This window comes from Pan paniscus, chromosome 1 (assembly GCF_029289425.2).
Source record: "Pan paniscus chromosome 1, NHGRI_mPanPan1-v2.0_pri, whole genome shotgun sequence".
In the NCBI taxonomy this organism is placed as follows: Eukaryota; Metazoa; Chordata; class Mammalia; order Primates; family Hominidae; genus Pan; species Pan paniscus.
Window position 1 is genome coordinate 136,364,813 of NC_073249.2, and position 19,049 is coordinate 136,383,861.

Consider the following 19,049-nt stretch of genomic DNA (forward strand, 5'->3'; position numbering starts at 1 on the left):
AGGAATTGTTGTGTTTAAGGAGGAACTTACGATAAGCTAGAGGAGTTATTACCTGCATTGGAATGATAGCTGGCTTGTCTAACTTGCTTCATTTATTCAACAAATATTTAATGAGAGCATGTCATGTACCTGGCACTGTAGCAGGATCTGAGGATAGGAAAATAAAAGAAGTAATATAAAAATATTCATAATCAGTGGAGAGGTACCAAGTGAAATAATGAGGCTTTGGTAGAGAAGGGGGAAAAAGTGTTTCAGAAAGAACAATCACTTAAAGCCAGGAGTCTCAGACCAGCCTGGGCAACAAAGCAAGACCCTGTCTCTACAACAAAACAAAAATATTACCCTGGCACAGTGGTGTGCACCTGTAGTCCCAGCTACTTTGGGAGGTTGTGGTGGGAGGATTGCTTGAGCCCAGAAGTTTGAGGCTGCAATGAGCTATGATTGAGCCACTGAACTCCAGTCTGGGAGACAGAGCAAGATCCTGTCTCAAAAATAAAAATAAAGAAAAGAAAAATAGATAGAGGAAACAACATGAGTTTGGCATGATAAAATTGGGAGCTGCAAGTAATTGGAGTGGTAGGTTTGTGTATTGAAGGGGTGGGGAAAGAAAAAGTGGAGACAGTGGTAGATAAGGCAGGCAGAGGCCACAACTGTGTGATATGCCAAGTAATTTAGACTTTATTCCGAAGAAGACAAATAACTATTGAAGGGTTTTAAGTAGGAGAAAGGTCTGATTAAATTGGGGAATATTGACAGACCGCTCTGGAAATGGTGTGGAATTTAGATTCAAGAGATACTAGATGCAGAGAGTTAGTAAGAAGGATTAGAGTGAGCTGGGAGAGGTGTAAATATTGTGTTAGTTAAGGCAGACTAGATGGTAGGTTGGATACAGATTTGTGAGGAACTTAGGAGATAGAATTGACAGCATTTGGTCTGGTGATTAGAGGTAGGAAGTGAGGGAAAAGGTGGAGTCTTCTATGACTTCCAGGTTTCTGACTCAAGAGACCTGATGAAGGGTGGACAGACTAGGAAACAGAAGAACTGAAACATGTTTAATGGTGGTGGCAGTCATGGTTGAGATAACGAGATTGGAAGCTTAGTTTTGGACTTGTTGAGTTTTAATTTTATGTGTCTCACTATCAGGAGATAATTTTAGGTAAGGGATACAGATTTGGGAATATTTTATTTCTAATGGTAGCTAGTGCTTCAGATAAAAATACACTACTTAAAAAACTGTCCTTTTAGTATTTTGTTTTTAAGTGGGAAAATACATGCATATGGTAAAAAAATTAGATGTACGCAATAAAACACAGGTCTTTCTCCCATTCCAAGTCCACAATTCCTTTCTCCAGATTTAGGTATTGTTAACAGCTTTCAGAAATGTACTTGACATTTTCTTTCCAAGTACAAGCATATATATTTGTGTACATATGTAGGTGGAAATGTGTTACATACATACATATTTTAAATAGAAATGTTAGTCTATCATATTTATCCTTCTGTCCTTATTTTTTTCACTTTTCAGCATACCCTGGAGATTATGCCATATGAACACATATAGATCTACTTCATTCTTTTTAATGGTTTTGTAGTATTCCATTTCACAGAGACCTAGTTTTCTTAAACCAGATTTTTTTTAACGGATGGTTTTTAAAAAATATATAGTTTTGATAACAAACAATGCTTCAGTGAACATCTTTGCACATGTAGCTTGGGTTGGAGTATTTCTCTTTTTTATTATTGGTGCTGAGCTAGAAACTAATCTGAGAGAATGTACATTGTATTAAAAAAACCGAAAAACTACCCCTCACTCTGATTGGAATCAGACTTGTGTGCCTTACTCTCTATTTACTATAGGGACGCTAAGGTGATGAGGCGACTCTCTCTCTCTTTTTTTTTTTTCAGATGGGAACCACTCAGACTGTGTCCTCTCTCTCTTACTCTCCCAGAGAAGAGAAGAACGATCATCAATGGCCAATGGCAGTTGCAGTGAAGCCACACCAAGAGCCGGCTTCATGCTCAGGAGAGAACGCTGCACTTCCTGCTCATGGTTTCCGGTGCTCTACAAGTTCACAGAAACTTCTCTAGTAGTGCACTGTAGAAATGATTCCTGAAAATATAGTCTTGACGAGGTGACTCTTAATCTGGATTCTCCCCATGTCAGTCTTCTGTATGTGTACAAGTATGTGTAGGTCTTCTCTTTTGGGCTAGTAGGTTTCCGCCATAGAAAAATTTCTAATGTTCTACCTGGGAATGGGAGGCTGCTGCTAGACTTTGGATTGCTGAACAGGATAAGGGCACAGTGGGCCTTGTTCTTCATTATGTAGACGAGCAGAATACCTGTACTTTGTTGCTTCACTCCTGTCTTCAGCGATGCCAGCGTGCCTGAATCTGGGACCTCTTTGGTTCAACATCATCCAGGAGAAAACTTCTTATCTAGGGTTGAGGGAGCAGTTGCATGGCTCCGTGGAATATGGGAGAAATTCTGGGATTTGAACTGCTCTTTATATCACTGCTTTTCAAATTTTAAGGGGTTTACAGAGCACTTGGGAGTTAAAGTGTAGGCCTGATTCGGTAGGTCTGGATGGGACCTGAAATTCTGCATTTCTAACACACTTTTAAGAGTGCCTATGCTGCTGGCCCACAGGCTTTGGCTAACAAAGTTTTAGCTGAACTATCAATCCAACTTTCCTTGAATGCTGATGCTTTCCTAGGGTTCTGGGGACATGAATAAAGTGACATTTCCTTGATTTTTCCCTCTGCAGTCTCAGGCTGTAGGATTTTCTGTTTTGTGAAATGAGTTATAACTTGTTCATATTAAAGTGAGATAGAAGGATATCCCTCTCCTGTTTTTGTCTTGTTTCCTGTTCTCTTTTCCTTGTGGGTTCATAGTTTCTGATTCCTCTTTTGTTATTTTAGTAGAGTAAAAGAGGAAACAGATAAATACATGAGTTCAAGTTGCCATATTTTCTTATTTTAGATAATTGCAGGCATCCCAAAAGCATTTTTTATGACTGTAAAATTCTATGGAAGTATTCATTAAGAGATTATTTGTTGAGCAAACTAGGAGGTAATGGTGAAAAGTCCCTTTCCATTCTTGTATCAGGCATGTAACTTATATTCATCCGGTGAATAGTTGGGTTACTACAAAACCTTGAAGAATAGGAAAGGGGTGAAAATGCATGCAAAGTATTAATATGGTGAATTTGGGTAATTGTGGATTCAGTCATAGCCAGTTTACTGTTGCAGATCTATAGGAATTTCTTCACGTTGAATGTTGGAATAATACAACTCTAGTTCTGACTGAATTTGGAACTAGAAGTTTGGCCATGACTAGATGGTAGCAGAGAAACAACCATAAGATATGAGCTGTAAAATAGTCTATATCTATCAATCCTTTATCTACATACCTACCTACCTACCTACTGATCTTCTATTATTCACATATATGTATATGCCTACATATCACCTCCAGATTTAGATCCATATATTCTAAAATTTATTTATGCACTTGCAAGCAAATACAAATTATATTCTTATTTTTCTCCTTTTTTTTTGTTAACAAAAAACGTAGCTATTATATACACTGCTCTACATTAATTTTTCCATAGCAGTATTTGGAATGTTTCCTCATTTTTTAAAAATTATACAGTATTCCACTATATAAATGGACCTTAGTTAACTCACCTTTTGTTGGATAGCTATGTCTGCATAGTCTCCAATATTTTGCTCTTAGAAATATTGCTGAAATCAATATAATTTCACATACATGCTGATAGATCTTTAGGGTAGATTTTCTGGTTTGGAATTTCAAGGTCGGGGGATATGTGTTTATAGATATTGCCAATTACAAATTGTTCTTTATAAGGGCTAGACAGATTTACACCTCTGCCTGCAATGTTTGAAAGTACCTGTTACCCCACAGAGAATACATGAACAGTTCTAGATTTTTGCCAATATGATAGGTATTATTTAAAAAGGCATTTTTTTCTTTGTATAAATGAGATAGAGGCCGGGCGTGGTGGCTCACGTTTGTAATCCCAGCACTTTGGGAGGCCGAGGCGGGCGGATCACGAGGTCAGGAGATCGAGACCACGGTGAAACCCCGTCTCTACTAAAAATACAAAAAATTAGCCGGGCTTGGTGGCGGGCGCCTGTAGTCCCAGCTACTCGGAGAGGCTGAGGCAGGAGAATGGCGTGAACCCGGGAGGCGGAGCCTGCAGTGAGCCGAGATCGCGCCACTGCACTCCAGCCTGGGTGTCAGAGAGAGACTCCGTCTCAAAAAAAAAAAACAAACAAAAAAACAAACAACAAAAAAAAATGAGATAGAACATCTTGTCATATATTTAAGAGCTACTCGTATATTTTTTCTGGAATTGACTATTCGGTTTTTTTTTTTCCAATTTTTCCACTGGATTTTCTTTTAATAGATTTCTTGGAACTTAAAAAAATCTAACCTGCACGTTGTGCACATGTACCCTAAAACTTAAAGTATAATAAAAAAAATAAATAAATAATAAAATTAAATGTTTTTAAAAATTACATTTGTAATTTCTCTTTTTTTAAAAAAAGTTTAATTTTAGGTTCAAGAGTACATGTGCAGGTTTGTTATATAAGTAAACGGCATGTCATGGAGGTTCAGTGTATATGTTATTTAATCGCCAGGTAATAAGCATAATACCCAGTAGGTAGCTTTTTGATCCCCTCCCTTTCCCCACCCTCCACCTTCCAGTAGGCCCCAGTGTCTGTTGTTCTGTTCTTTGTGTCCATGTGTTGTTGTTGTTTAGTTCCCACTTACAAGTGAGAAATGTGGGATTTGAGTTTCTGTTCCTACATTAGTTTGCTTAGGATGATGACCTCCAGCTCCATCCATGTTGGTGCAAAAGACATGATTTCATTCTTTTTTATGGCTGTGTAGTATTCCATGGTGTACATGTAGCATATTTTCTTTATCCAGTCTACCGTTAATGGGCATTTAGCTTGATTCCATGTCTCTGCTATTGTGAATAGTGCCCCAAGAAACATATACATGCATGTGTCTTTATGGTAGAATGATTTATACTTCTTTGGGTTTATACCCAATAATGGGATTGCTGGATTAAATGGTAATTCTGTTTTTAAGCTCTTTGAGGAATCACCACGCTGCTTTCCACAATGGCTGAACTAATTCACATTCCCACTAGCAGTGTATAAGCATCCCCTTGTCTCTGTAACCTCACCAGCATATGTTATTTTTTGACTTTTTAATAGTAGCCATTCGGACTGGTGTGAGATGGTATCTTATTGTGGTTTTGATTTGCATTTATCTAATGATTAGTGTTCAGTGGAAATCTCTATATATTAGGGAGATATGGCAGACACACTCTGATCCCCATTGAGTAATGCTCTTGTGTAAACCCCTCTCCTCCAATGAGGGCAGAATCTGTGACTCCTAATTAGGAGAATATGGCAGAGCTGAGGGGATTTTTGTAGTTGTAATAAAAGTTCCTAACCAGCTGACTTCAAGTTAATCAAAAGGGAAATTATCCTGGGTGGGTCTGACCTAACCAGGTGGGCTCTATGAAAGAGAGTCTAGAGGTCAGAGACTGGAAGTAGCAGAGGCTTGTTCTCTCGGTTGCTGGTGTTGAAGAGGCGAGCTGCCAGGAATTCTGCCAGCCACAGAAGGGAATTTGGAAGCGGATCCTTCCCTAGTCAAATCTCCAGGTGAGAACATTGCTTTTACATTTTGAGTCATAAGTAAAAAGACTTTGCTCATGTTAACAGTCTAAAATATTTCCCCTGTTTTCTTCTAGAAATTGTGGGGTTTTACTTTTGTATATTTTCCAACCTTTGATCCATTTGGAATTTAATCTGACTGAAAGTGTATGGTGTGATTAAATGTTTGCTTTTTTTGAGATGGATGTCCAGATACCTCAACACCCCTTATTTTGTGGTCCAACTTATCCCTCTCGGGTTTGAGAAGTTACTGTTGTCATATGCTACATTCTCTTATGTATTTGGATCCTGAGCTTTTAATATTTCGGTAGCATTATTTGATGAAGTGAATTTTTTTAGGAGGAATTCTTTCTTAGAAGTGAGGAATTTTATTTAAATTGTTCATCTTTATATCTGCATTGCTTAACCTACCGTTTGGAATATTGCAGACTCTCAATAAAGGCTGGTTGAATGAATGGATACTGGTGTTTACACAAAGCAGAATATAATTTGGGTAATGCTTTTTCTCAGTGTTAACCTTCCATAGTCAGAAGCTAGATCTTGATTTAGGAAATTATGATTCCAGGCTAAAGCCCTGTTCCTACCAATAGTCTGTATATATGTCTTCAATGCATATCTTTAGACATAATCATAATGTTGGCAGAAAGGACCAAAGAGAAATGAAGTATATAGCAACATGTTTATACCCACCCTGCAGTTGATAAAAAGTAAAGTTTACTGTAATCAATTAATAATCATGTGTATTTATTAGGGGAATGGGAAATGGGAGTCATTTCCTGCTCAATCCCCTAGTTTTCATGGAGGGAATTTTTCTCTTGCTCCACCCGTTTCTCCAACCCACAGAGGTACAGTTAATTATCTCACTAGTGCGTTTGGAAGAGGAATTGGGCATGAAAAGCCTAGCCACTTTCTCCCACTGTGTGTGTGTATGTGTTCAACTACTTACAGGAAGCACACATTCTAATCTGCTTTCCCATGTATGTTTTCTATTAGTAGAAATTAAATGAACTAGGCCAGGCATGGTCACTCATGCCTGTAATCCCACCACTTTGGGAGGTCGAGGAGGATGAATCACTTGAGGTGAGGAGTTTGAGACCAGCATGGCCAACATGGTGAAACCTCATCTCTACTAAAAAAAAAAAAATACAAAAATTAGCTGGGCATGGTGGTGGGCACCTGTAATCCCAGCTATCTGGGAGACTGAGGCGGAGAATCACTTGAACTCAGGAGGTGGAGGTTGCAGTAAGCCGAGATGGCACCACTGCCCTCCAGCCTGGGTGATAGAGAGAGACTCCGTCTCAAAAAAAAAAAAAAAAAAAAAAGAAAGAAATTAAATGAACAAATGGTAGCATTTACACGATGTGAAATGTGGTCTTTGGAGAATATTTTTCTCCAAAGCTTGATCACCTTGATGACCAGAAAGGACTGCATTTCAGCACTTGATGGGGCTGAGTGAATGGGCTTACTTCCAGTCATTGTTGGTGCATACTTAAACCATGTCCTTCAACCTAGAGTGGCCTTTGTTGGTAACATTGCTGATATTTTGATCTCCATCTCTTGTTTAGCTCTCAGTTGGCTCAGAGCTCAGGCTGAGAAAAGGGTGCTATTTAATGGATTCCCTAAAACCTTATCAGTCTTTAATCTGAATTACTTTAATATATGCTTCCCTTGATCCCCTCCCTGGGTACCATCTGTTGAAATTACTTAATTCAACCAGCTTTGTTTTAACATATTGTGTTTTAGCTGAACTCTGAGTATTTACAGTGAAGGTAACTGACTACTGGTACTGATGATGGTGTGTTTAATATCTCATCTCTACATACTCATTGAAGGCAGCACCTATTATGTATACAAGTTCGTTCAGTGTTTTCAGAGAATGAGCAGAGCCTGTGAAATTCATTAAACATTACCACAATAAGAAAAAAGGACAAACCACAAGAGAAAAATAATCTGTACATAAGACTTCACTGCAAACTAGACGATTTCCGTGTTTATAAATATTCGTCTATGGAGAGAAGTACGTGTACTATAATAATTATGCATTAGTGCCTCATTAGTAGAGGGTTGCATCCATGCTGTTTCTTTTTCCTCTAGTGTATTTCTGATAAGTTAGCATTTTAAAGTCTTATTTAAAATGTAATAAAAACAGGAGAGTGTGTGTGTGTATATTCAAGAGTAGATTATTTATAATTCCTTCAGCTGTGTGAGGAAACACGTTCCATGGGTTCTGAGCCTACAGAAAGGATGTAAAGAATTGCCTTCCTCATCCAGAATCACAACCTAATTACTGAAATGTGGACAATCAGAACAGACCTTCTATTGTATTGACTTTTTTCTCGATGCCATTATATTGCTACTTACATTTAAGTTCTAGGTCCTTAAATATGTTTTGTAAATGAGACACTTTCCAGACCAGCACCCCTAGAAATGCCTTCATTATGAACTTTGTGGGTACATTCTAATTACAAAATCCACAGACATTTCTCAGTCCTTTTCTTATGAGATCTTTCTGTTGAATTTGATATAGTCGATTAGTTTCTTTTTTTTGAGGTCCTGTACACCTTTGGATTCTGAATATTCCACATTAATTGACCTCCGTCAGCATCTCTGACTGCTGTTTCTTTGTTTCTTATATGAGACCTTTTAAATGTTTCTTTGCCTATCCTTAACGTATTTCCCTGAAATCCATTTATTTCCTTATCTCTGCTCTTCTCACACTTCATACTTCCTAGATGATCTTCATTTTCATGATTTCAGTTATCATCACCTAATGCTGATATGCTATGTCTATAAAGATGAGATCTAGTCTATATTTCTAGGTCTATAGACCCTCTGGAATCCATGCATGTCAACTGCTTGTTGGCTATCTCTATTTGGGTATCTCATAGGTTCTCAGAACTCAACAAGACCAACTGGAATTCATTATCTTCTTTTATAAGCTTTCTCCCACTTCTTTATTCTACTTTAGATGATGGCACCACCATTGTTCAGCCACCAAAATAAGAAACTTGGAATTCACCCTTGACAGCTTTCTTTACATCCTCTCCCATGTCGATTTAGGCACGAAGTTCTGCCAAATGCTCTCTCAAAATGCTCTCAAATCTGTTCCTTTCTTTCCATTTATCTTACCACGACCCTATTTAAAGCCTAGAAAGTGAACCTCAGTTGCGACCTATTGCAACTGACTTTTCACAGGTCCTCTTGTATGTAGTCTTGCCCTCTTCAAAGTCACTCTCCATACTGCTCTAGAACCCATCTCTGTCCAGATATTGTCATTCTATATAGGAATGTAAAAAGTAACAAAAAATTTTACCATTCCCCAAATCCACTTCTCTGGGGTAATCACTGTTAGCAAGACATTTATAAGTCAAGGTTCCTAATTACAACTAATAGAAAATACTGGCTGATTTAAACAGGAAAAGAATATATTAAGAAGATATTTGGTAGCTTTCAAAAGCAAGTTGAGGACTGTGCAGCCAGGAGGCAAGTGAGAGGCAATACCCAGCATAATGCTGAGGATATCACTGTCACGGGCACTGCGTGATAAGTGCTGAGGCTTGCTTCACTGATACTGCTGAGCTGTAGAAATTGGACGTTGACCTGGCACTGCAATCATTGCTTCCCAGGAACGTGATCCTTCTGCAGCTGCCACCACTGTCAAATATACAGATCTTCCTGGTCCCTGCAACTCTGGGATGGGTACTTGGATTGGTGTAGCCTGGATGCAGCAAGGACTTGGAAAGAATGATCTGGGATTTTCAGAGACAAAATAAAGAGGAGTTTTAGAGTAGGGCCTCTGGAACCATTTGGGCTACAGCTTTGTTTTTCTATTTACTGGTTGTAACTCTGTGCAGGTTGCTTGACCCCTCTGTGTCTCAGTTTCCTCATTTGTAAAATAGAAATATAGTTGCAATTACTTCATGGGGTTGGAGGGAAAATTGAATAGGTTAATCTAGGTAAATTGCTTAGAATGCTTCCTGATGCATATATAAAATGTTAGCTATTATTATTATTTCAGCTTATATAATGCAATTTGATTCTACTTCCCACTAAGACTTATAAGGGGGAGGAAGATTGTCCAGATTTAGGAAAGAGGTTCATATAGTGAGTAGCCAGAAATAATAACAAGTATCCACTATCATATATATTCCTCCAGACTTTGACTCATGCATTTGCAATTAAAATATTTATGCTTGTGTGTGTTTATCAGGATACTCAATCCAAACCTTATTCAAACTACCACAGACAAGAAATGTGGGAATTTCTCGGCTTCTGTAATTAAAACACAGAGAGGGTGTGATGCAGCTAGGTCTCAAGGACAACTGGAAGCATTGATTTCAGTGCCACTAAGACTGTCTTCCCATCTACCTCTGTTTTCTTTGTCTATCAGTATATTTCTCTTATATGTGTTTCTTTTGCAAGAATGAAAAGTACCACCCCTGGCAAACTTCAGGCCTCACATGTCTCTATTTCAGCTTCAAAGAGGAAGTGAAATGTCTTCTTTCTGATGCCTAGGAAAAGAATCCTGAGATGGGGCTACGGTTATATTGGCTTGAGTCAATTTTTGCGTCTGGGAAGGTGGTATCATCAGGAAATATGAAAGCTTTACTGAAATCACATGTTTGAAATTTGGGGAAAGATTTTTCTACAAGTGGGAAGAGAAAACTTGGCAAACAGTTTTATGTACTTTATATGTAACACTCACAGCAAGCTAAAAATTCTTTTAAACTTAAAAAATATGTTTTTAAAATGGTAATACGAAGCACAAATAACAAAAGTGCTAGGTACTGAATTTTAAAACCTTGGAGATTAGCAATGTGTTAACTTGGGCTGCCGGGTTAAGTTGTGCAGTTTCTTGGAATAAAACTTCTATTATCTTTTAATTGTAGAGTATCCTGAGTTTGCAAGGGAGCTTTAAAAAACTGTTACTATTTGCAGCCACTTATCTGTGTGAATCAATTCTCTGCAACCAAAACAAAATACAAAAAAAAAAAAAATCCAGAAAACAAAAACAAAATAACCTCGAATAGAAAACAAAGTTACTGTTATGACTGCAACCTCCTGTTTCTATGTTCAACAAAACTGATTGACTTCATATTAGGTAATTGTTATACAATTTACTTTATAAAAGTAATGTATACTAATAAAATATTGCTTTCAAATGCCTTATTTGCTAGGCTTTCTTGTAGGATTTTGTTTGAAAGACTTCTACTGTGAAAAATTTGAAAAACAATATATTAGAGCAGGGGCTAGCAGAGTTTCTGAAAAGGGCCAGATAGTAAATATTTCGGGTTTTGTGGGCCATGTAGTTTCTGTTGCAAGAATTCAACTCGACTGCCATTGTAGTGTGCAAACAGCTATCAACAATACATAAAGGAACTATTGTGACTACTTCCAATAAAACTTTATTTATAAAGATACTTGGCAGACTAGATTTGGCCTATGGGCTGGGCTGTTGTTTGCCAATCTCTGTATTTAGAGCATTTGCTATAAATTGATAGATTGGGCTATCCAGATTTGTTACCTACTTACCTTAAATGAAGGGGGGAAAATGAGCTACCTTTTCATTCTATATTAACAGTTATTTTCAAGAGGAGTGTTCTAAAAACAGTTCTGATTTTACTAATGTCACTTTATGGGTGGCTGAGTTGAAATTAAGTATTTGGTCATTTTGGTTTTGAAAACTATAAACTTTAAGTTAGCCCAAATCTGTAGCTTTTTATATGTTCTTTAACATAAAATATCTGTAAGAGTTTGCATGCTCTGTTTGATAATGACTTTTTTTTTATGGTGGAGATTCCTTGGGAGATTTACTCATTAATTAATGCTTGCTTCTGATCTCATTTGCTAGAGTAAGTGTAGAGTTTAAACTAGGCATACTAATCTAATCTTCCAAATTGCTGTTTCTTTTTATTTTGCTCACAATAGCTTGGATCATCTGAAAAAGGGCCTGAATAAATGTATCATTTGTTACTAGCTAAAAACTGTCATCATTAACTTGATTAATCAAAATGCTGCTCTTAAAGATGGATTGAAGCACAAAATAGCCAGCCTGGTTCCCCGTAATGAAGAGATTAATTTGACACACAAGACAACCAATTTAGTATTACTCAATGATCATGCTTTATTTAGAAAGCCATCAATTAGTATATTTTTTCCTTGATGTACTATTTTGTCTCTATAACAAGAAATGATGATTTCCTCAAAAGTTAATCTGCTTTCTTAAACATAAAAGGATATTTAGCTCAGCACTCTTAAACTCCAAAATGTGAAATTCTGTTTTATGAGTAAAGAGGAAATTAATGATGGATTATAAAGCTTGCAGTGGAATTCTTTATTTTAGGGTATTGCTAATTTTCTTTTTGTAACATGATTGTGAATATGGTAGTAGAAGTTACAGCAAGAGAGACCCCTAGGCCTTGTGTTCTTCCTTCTCTTGGATGGAGATTAACATGGCCTGTATACACACACTGAGATGTAAACACTACACTGATTTGCAAAGAAGTTAATTAGATTTTACCACCTTTTAAAATGTGCGTGGTGGTTGGGAGAAGTTTTTGGCAAAGTGAAAGGAATATTAAGTCACAGTATTAGCTTTCTTTATAGGATTGATACTTAAAGCAATGGAAAAGGTATATTCATGAGATTCATGTGGCATATGGACTTTTTAATCATCCCTTATTGAGCAGCATTTCTTATTATGATGGGAAGAAACAGCAGCAAACATTTGTTTACTAACTTGGGCTAATGATGCTTTCTGGACGTTGTGTTTACTGTGTATGAGAAGTCGGGTTTGATGTTTAAAGAGTTCTAAGTTGGATTGGATTTCAAATGCAAGAGTTAAGAAAATTTTGAAAAGAGAGCGATGCTGTTTCATTAATAGTTCATGGAAATTTACCATTTGAAAGGCTGATCTGATGTGCTTTAGAACTTATTGCGGGTTATTAGATGACATACCATTTATGGATCTGACAGATTGTTACAATCTGTTTTGTTTTGTTTTTGTTTTTGTTTTTGTGAGGAGGGACCTTGGCAGAATGCTATGTGTGTGAAGTGTATATACATCTTGTGTAAGTGTGAACGGTTGGTGTTTCTGCCTAAGTGTATCAGCCTCATGGTGCTAGGAAGCTTTCCAGGATTCTAGGGGATGTCAAATATGGATAGGGAGGGACACTGTGAATGACAGCCAAAGCTAGATTTTCCTGGTTTTGAATTCATCTGCAGGCTTTTCCTCCATCAATGAAGCAGGATAACAATTCAGTAAAAAGTAGTTATTAAACATTCCTTAGGTACTCACTATTGTGGGCCACACTCATGTTTACTTTATGATCATATTCCTCTCTTCATAGGGCAGGAGCCCTTGGAGGCTGTTTGGAATTGGGCCCATAACAGAAGTGGTCAAAACTTGCCTCGTTGCTGACTTGAAGGATGTAAAGAACAAACATTTAAAAATTGCTTAATAGATTTTGGAAACTTGTTTCCGAAGAGGATAATCCCGGCCTGGGAGTAAGGACTATTGTGTTGCAGTCCTGACTCCACCAACAAGCAGTGTGTCACCTTGGGCAAGTTTCCCTGCTCTTTTAGAGGTTGGAAAAGTATAGATTTATTGCTCAGATAGAGAGTGGGCAACATGAGAGAACAACATGAGAAGAATACATTAATATTTTAATAGTGTTCAGAGGCATAAGCATGAACAGTTGTAGAAAATATGTACTTGAGGGAAAAATAAGTTTATCATTGAGAATGAATTCCCACAAAGCTGAGAAAAATCTGTTAAGGATTGATGGCTTGACCTTCAACCCATTGATGTATTTTCCATTTCTTAAAAATAAAAATGTCTCTTCCTCCTCCTTCCTGTGGCCCTTTCTTTTGATTGCAAAAGAGAGATTTTTTTTTTGGTAGAAAATTTGGAAAATACAGAAAATTGCTAAGAAGGAAATGAAAACGATGTTAATATCCAGAAAAAAAATTTAAAGGTTTTAATATAACCTTGTAGTTTTGTTGCCTTTGTATATGTATGTCCACATGTAATCAGAACCATATTGAATGTAATATTCCAAATGATTGTTTTTATTTAATAATGTACTGTGGCCATTTTCTCACATTAATGATATTCTTCTAAAATATAGTTTAAAATAAATGCATAGTATTCCAAAATACACAACTTGTTTAAAATATTTTTTTCCCATTACAAATAGTTCATTGCCAAAACATTGGAAAATACAAAAAGATAGAAAGAGGAAAAATAAAATCAATGATAATTCTATTACCCAAAGAAATTAAACTTTTCTTCCAATCTGTTTTTCTAGGCATATTCACCACATTTATAATTTGTATTTTGTCTTTTTATTTAACAAAATAGCATACTTATCTTCCTATATGAGTAAAATTTATCCTTACATATAACATTAAAATTTATAGTGAAGTTTTTAGTTATATAATTAACATTTGTAATTATTTCTGTGTGATTATGTATATAATATATGCAATTATTTTTTACAGTTTGCATACTTAACAGTTATTGTGAGCTATTATGTACTAGACATTTGGCATACACATGAGAACAGAACAGGTATAAATGATGAATGAGAGTATAAATTCTTACATAATCTTTTTGTTTTCTTTACCAGTACATATGTTTATATGTGAACTAATACATTTCAGTGCTGTCATTGTGAGTAGCCGCATTGTAATCCATTTGCATCATCATCTATTTCACTAATTTATCTTTGGTGCACATTTAGATTGTGAATTTTTTCCTAACAGCGTTGTAATAAATATCTTATAGTCAATTTTTTTTCACATTGTTAATTATTTTCCTATAACCATTTCCTAGGGTATAATATCTTGATTAAAAGACTTATGTATTTTTAAAACTTTTGGTATCTACTGCCAAAACACTATTTATACCAATTTTAACTCCTAACAGCAATGTCTGAGTGCCATTTTCCCAAACGAAAAATGCATATCACTGGTATTTTTTTAAATATATGTGTTTTAAATTCCTAATAAGTTTATATTTTTTCTAAATGTTTATTGAGGAAAAATTTCTTCATTGGTGAATTATTTTTTAGGTCTTTTGATCAGTTTTTGAAAGAATATTGGTTATTTTTGTCCTGAAGTGTATAAACTTTTAGAATACTAGAGTTAACTGTTTTTCTGCTGCATATAGTTTTCCAGTGTGTAGTTTGATTTTAATTCTATTGATTATATTTTTGACACTCTACAGTCAAATCTATCAATATTTTCCTTTCTATTACTGTCTTTGATTTTATGCCAGAAAGACTCTCCTAGTCACCCCTAGATTACTATATTTAAAACTTACATGATTTTCTTTTAAAATTTAAAGTTTTAATCTAAGTGAAAATTACTTATTTCGGCAAATAATATAATGTAAGGGTCTACTCTTTATTTCTCCTAAATAGTTAACCAATGATCCCAGCACTATTTGGTGAATAATTAATCCTTTCCACACTGAAGTGCCACCTTTATATAGGCTTGGATGTATTGCTAGTTTCTAGTGAGTACCACTCTCTTTTATTCATTGTACAGTTACTGTTCAATTTGAATATCTGGCAGCACAAATTTCTCCTTTTTCTTTCTTTTCAGTGTTTTCTTGGATTTACCTTTTTATTCTTTCAGATGCATTCTTTCTCTTTTCTTTATTGAGATATAATGTCTCTTTTTGCTTATTGTTAACCAAAAGTTATTTAAAAGAGAGCTTAACATTACCAATCTGATAGCCCTTTTCTCTCTCCACTTATTAATTTTCTAATTTTGGATTACATGTTAGAGATTCTGGCTTTTATGTTTTAAACTTTATAAAAATTTCATTGAGACCTTAATAAATGATCAATTTTTGTAAATGTTTCATTAGTTTTTGAAAAGAATGTATTCTTTATAGGTACAAACTTCTCTGAGGCAAAACTATTAAATTACGCTTTAAAAAATGAAAACATAGGCCGGGCACGGTAGCTCATGCCTGTAATCCCAGCACTTTGGGCGGCCGAGGCGGGCGGATCACCTGAGGTCAGGAGTTCGGGACCAGCCTGACCAACGTGGAGAAACCCCATCTCTACTAAAAAAAAGAAAAAAAAACCCCACAAAATTAACCGGGCATGGTGGCGCATGCCTGTAATCCCAGCTATTCGGGAAGGCTGAGGCAGGCAAATCAGTTGAACCTGGGAAGCAGAGGTTGCGGTGAGCTAAGATTGCGCCATTGTACTCCAGCCTGGGCAACAAGAGCGAAACTCCGTCTCAAAAAAAAAAAAAAAAAAAAAAAAGAAAGAAAGAAAGAAAAGAAAACATCTTATTCAAACTTCTTATTTTTGATATCTATTTTTGTTCCATTTTATCTGTCAGTTTTTGAGAGTGGTCTGATACGGTTTGGCTGCATTCCCACCCAAATCTCATCTTGAATTATAGTTCCCACAATCTTCACGTGTTGTCAAAGGGACCAGTGGGAGATAATTTAATCACGGGGGCAGTTACCCTCATGCTGTTCTCGTGATAATGAGTGAGTGCTCATGAGACCTGATGGTTTTATAAGGGGCTTTTCCCCCTTTTTGCTTGGTACTTCTTCGTCCTGCTGCCCTGTGAAGAAGGACTGTTGGCTTCCTCTTTCACCACGATTGTAAGTTTCTTGAGGCCTCCTGAGCCATGCGAACTGTGAGTCAATAAAACCTCTTTCCTTTATAAATTACTCAGTCTCTGGTATGTCTTCATTAGTAGTGTAAGAATGAACTAATATGTGGTCTGTTAAAACTTTGCTCTGTAATTGAGAATTTGTCAAATTACCTTTTCACTTTTAATAGTTTGATTACATTGTTATGTACATAATGGTTCATGATAGTTTCATATTCATAGTAATTGGTTATCCTTTCTGATCCATTTTGAATTTCAATTCAATATTGTCAGATATGGCCACACATACTTTCGTTTTAGTGTTTTCCTGGTTTGGCTCTGTTATTTTAGAATTATTTTTATTTTTAATTAAAAAACTGCAAGTAGTTTTAGAAAGTCAAATATTCTTAAAAGGATTATTTAAAAAAACTTCAGTACCTAGTTTTCCCCTGATGCTACTTCCAGTGACATCTACTTTCAATTATTTTAGCTGTTTTATATAGTATTTACCCCTTGGTTTCTAAAAAATATGCTTATATGGTTATTGACTTCTTATTATCTAAGAAAAAAGAACTCTCTATTCTTACTATAGTTGTATCATAACTTTTGGTTAAATAAATTTTCAGTATTTTCTTCACACATAGCTAACAATACAGCTAATATTTATTGAGTATTGACTATATGCCAGGAATATCTTTAAGTGCTTATATTCATTAATTCCATTATCACAACAATCAGAGTGAGTGTTATTATTATTCATTTACCCATTTTATAAATGGGAGAAGTAAGCCTCCAAGTAACTTACGTTATGATTATGTAAGAATTTTCACTATTGAGCCAAAGCAAGAACATGATTGCATTTCCTTTCTTATTCAAATTTTTTATTTTCTTGCAGTTTATAATGGTGTCACTTTAAAGTTTGCATTTCATCACTGATTCTTCCTCCAAAGCAAATATAGAACTCCTCTGAATATTATTTTCCTCATGATCAAAACGTAACACACATCCATCACCCCTCCCCCCAGAGTCTCTTATCCTGCTCTAATCTAGAATGATTGTTCTGCAGGCCTGCACTCCTGTTGGATTCTTTATACTCTAAATCTTGTATTTTCACCTTTTTTGCTCCTGCATTTTGATGGAGCTCATTCTCCAATAGTTTCCTGATAAATGATACAGAAGAGATACATTTTTTGAGATTTTCCATGGATGTATAGTTACTTTGCCTTATCCCCCTTCTGTTTGGACATAGAATTCTAAATTGGAAATAATTTTCTTGCAGTGCTTTAGAAGCATTGATTAATTTCTTTTTAGTTCTTAATATCATTTTTGAAAAGCCTGGCTACCATTTGATGTCCTTTTTATTAAACTTTTTTTTCCCCTTTGGAAGCTTTATGAACCATTTTTATTCCAAATACAGTGACAAGTTCATGACGATGTATCTTTGTGTTCATTTTTTCTCATTTATTATGGTAGTCCTTTTAAATATAGAGTGTTATATTCTTAAGGTCTGAGAAGCTTTCTTGTATTATTTCTTTGACAATTTTTTCTCCACCCTCTTCTTCTTCTTTTTTTTTCTGGAACTCTTAGTCAAACATTCATCAGAGTGTTGTACATTCTTTTGTTTGATTCTACTTTCAGAGAGATTTCACCAACTTTATTTTCCCATCCTTTCACTAATTTAGAAAACATTTCTGCTATCAAATTTTGATTTTATGAGCTCTTTTGTGATAGTTAAATGCTCTTTATAAAATATAGTCATGTGTCAATTAATGATGGGGATATGTTCTTAGCAATGCGTTGGTAGGCTATTTTTAAAAACCAAATATATTTTATAAATATAAATATATTGAATTTCTAAATGCAGTTTAAAATATCTACCTTTTTAAAAACCAGTTTGGCTGGGTACAGTGGCTCATGCCTGTAATCCCAGCACTTTGAGAGCCTAAGGCCGGAGGATTGCTTGAGGCCAGGAGTTTGAGACCAGTCTGGGCAACATAGTGAGACCTCTGTCTTTACAAAAAAATAAGCATAAAAAAAAGTTAGCTGGGCGTGGTGGTGCACGCTTTTAGTCCTAGTTATGCAAGAGTCTGGGGTGGAGGATCACTTCAGCCTGGGAGTTCAAGATTACAATGAGTTATGATCAGGACACTGCACTCCAACCTGGGTGACAGAGCAAGACCCTGTCTCAACCTGGGTGACAGAGCAAGACCCTGTCTCAAAACAAACAAACAAACAAAAAAAACCAAAACAACAGGTTTGCAATTAAGACAGTGTAAGGCAAATTTAATTTAGTGTTTACAAGTGGAGTTGATCACTCACTGAAAGATAATGCTTTTATATACTATTTCCTATATTTATAAATGGATTAATAAAGTTGTAAAAGTTTGAATTTAAAGGCTTCAGGAAATCTAGGTTCTAAAATTTGTATTTTATTTTTGTTTATTTATTTTTGAGACAGAGCCTCATTCTGTTGCCCAGGGTGAAATGCAGTAGCATAATCACAGTTCATTGCAGACTTGATCTCTTGGGCTCGTGATCCTTCTACATCAGCCTCCCCGGTAGCTGGGACTGCAGGTATATGTGCCACAACACCTGGCTGATTTTTTTTGTTTGTTTTTTTGTAGAGATGAGATCTCATCATGTTGCCCAGGCTGGTCTCAAACTCCTGGCTCGAGTGATCCTCTCACCTCAGCCTTCCAATGTGCTGGGAC

The 19,049-nt window shown here is 35.9% G+C and overlaps 1 non-coding gene across 1 annotated transcript; it reads right to left on the bottom strand.

The window, feature by feature from the left end:
* Window positions 1-1,911: 1,911 nt before the first annotated feature.
* Window positions 1,912-2,126, bottom strand: LOC112438225 (small nucleolar RNA U3). The gene has a single exon (XR_003026688.1). It is a non-coding gene; the product is annotated as a small nucleolar RNA U3 (small nucleolar RNA).
* Between the last annotated feature and the right edge of the window lie 16,923 nt (window positions 2,127-19,049).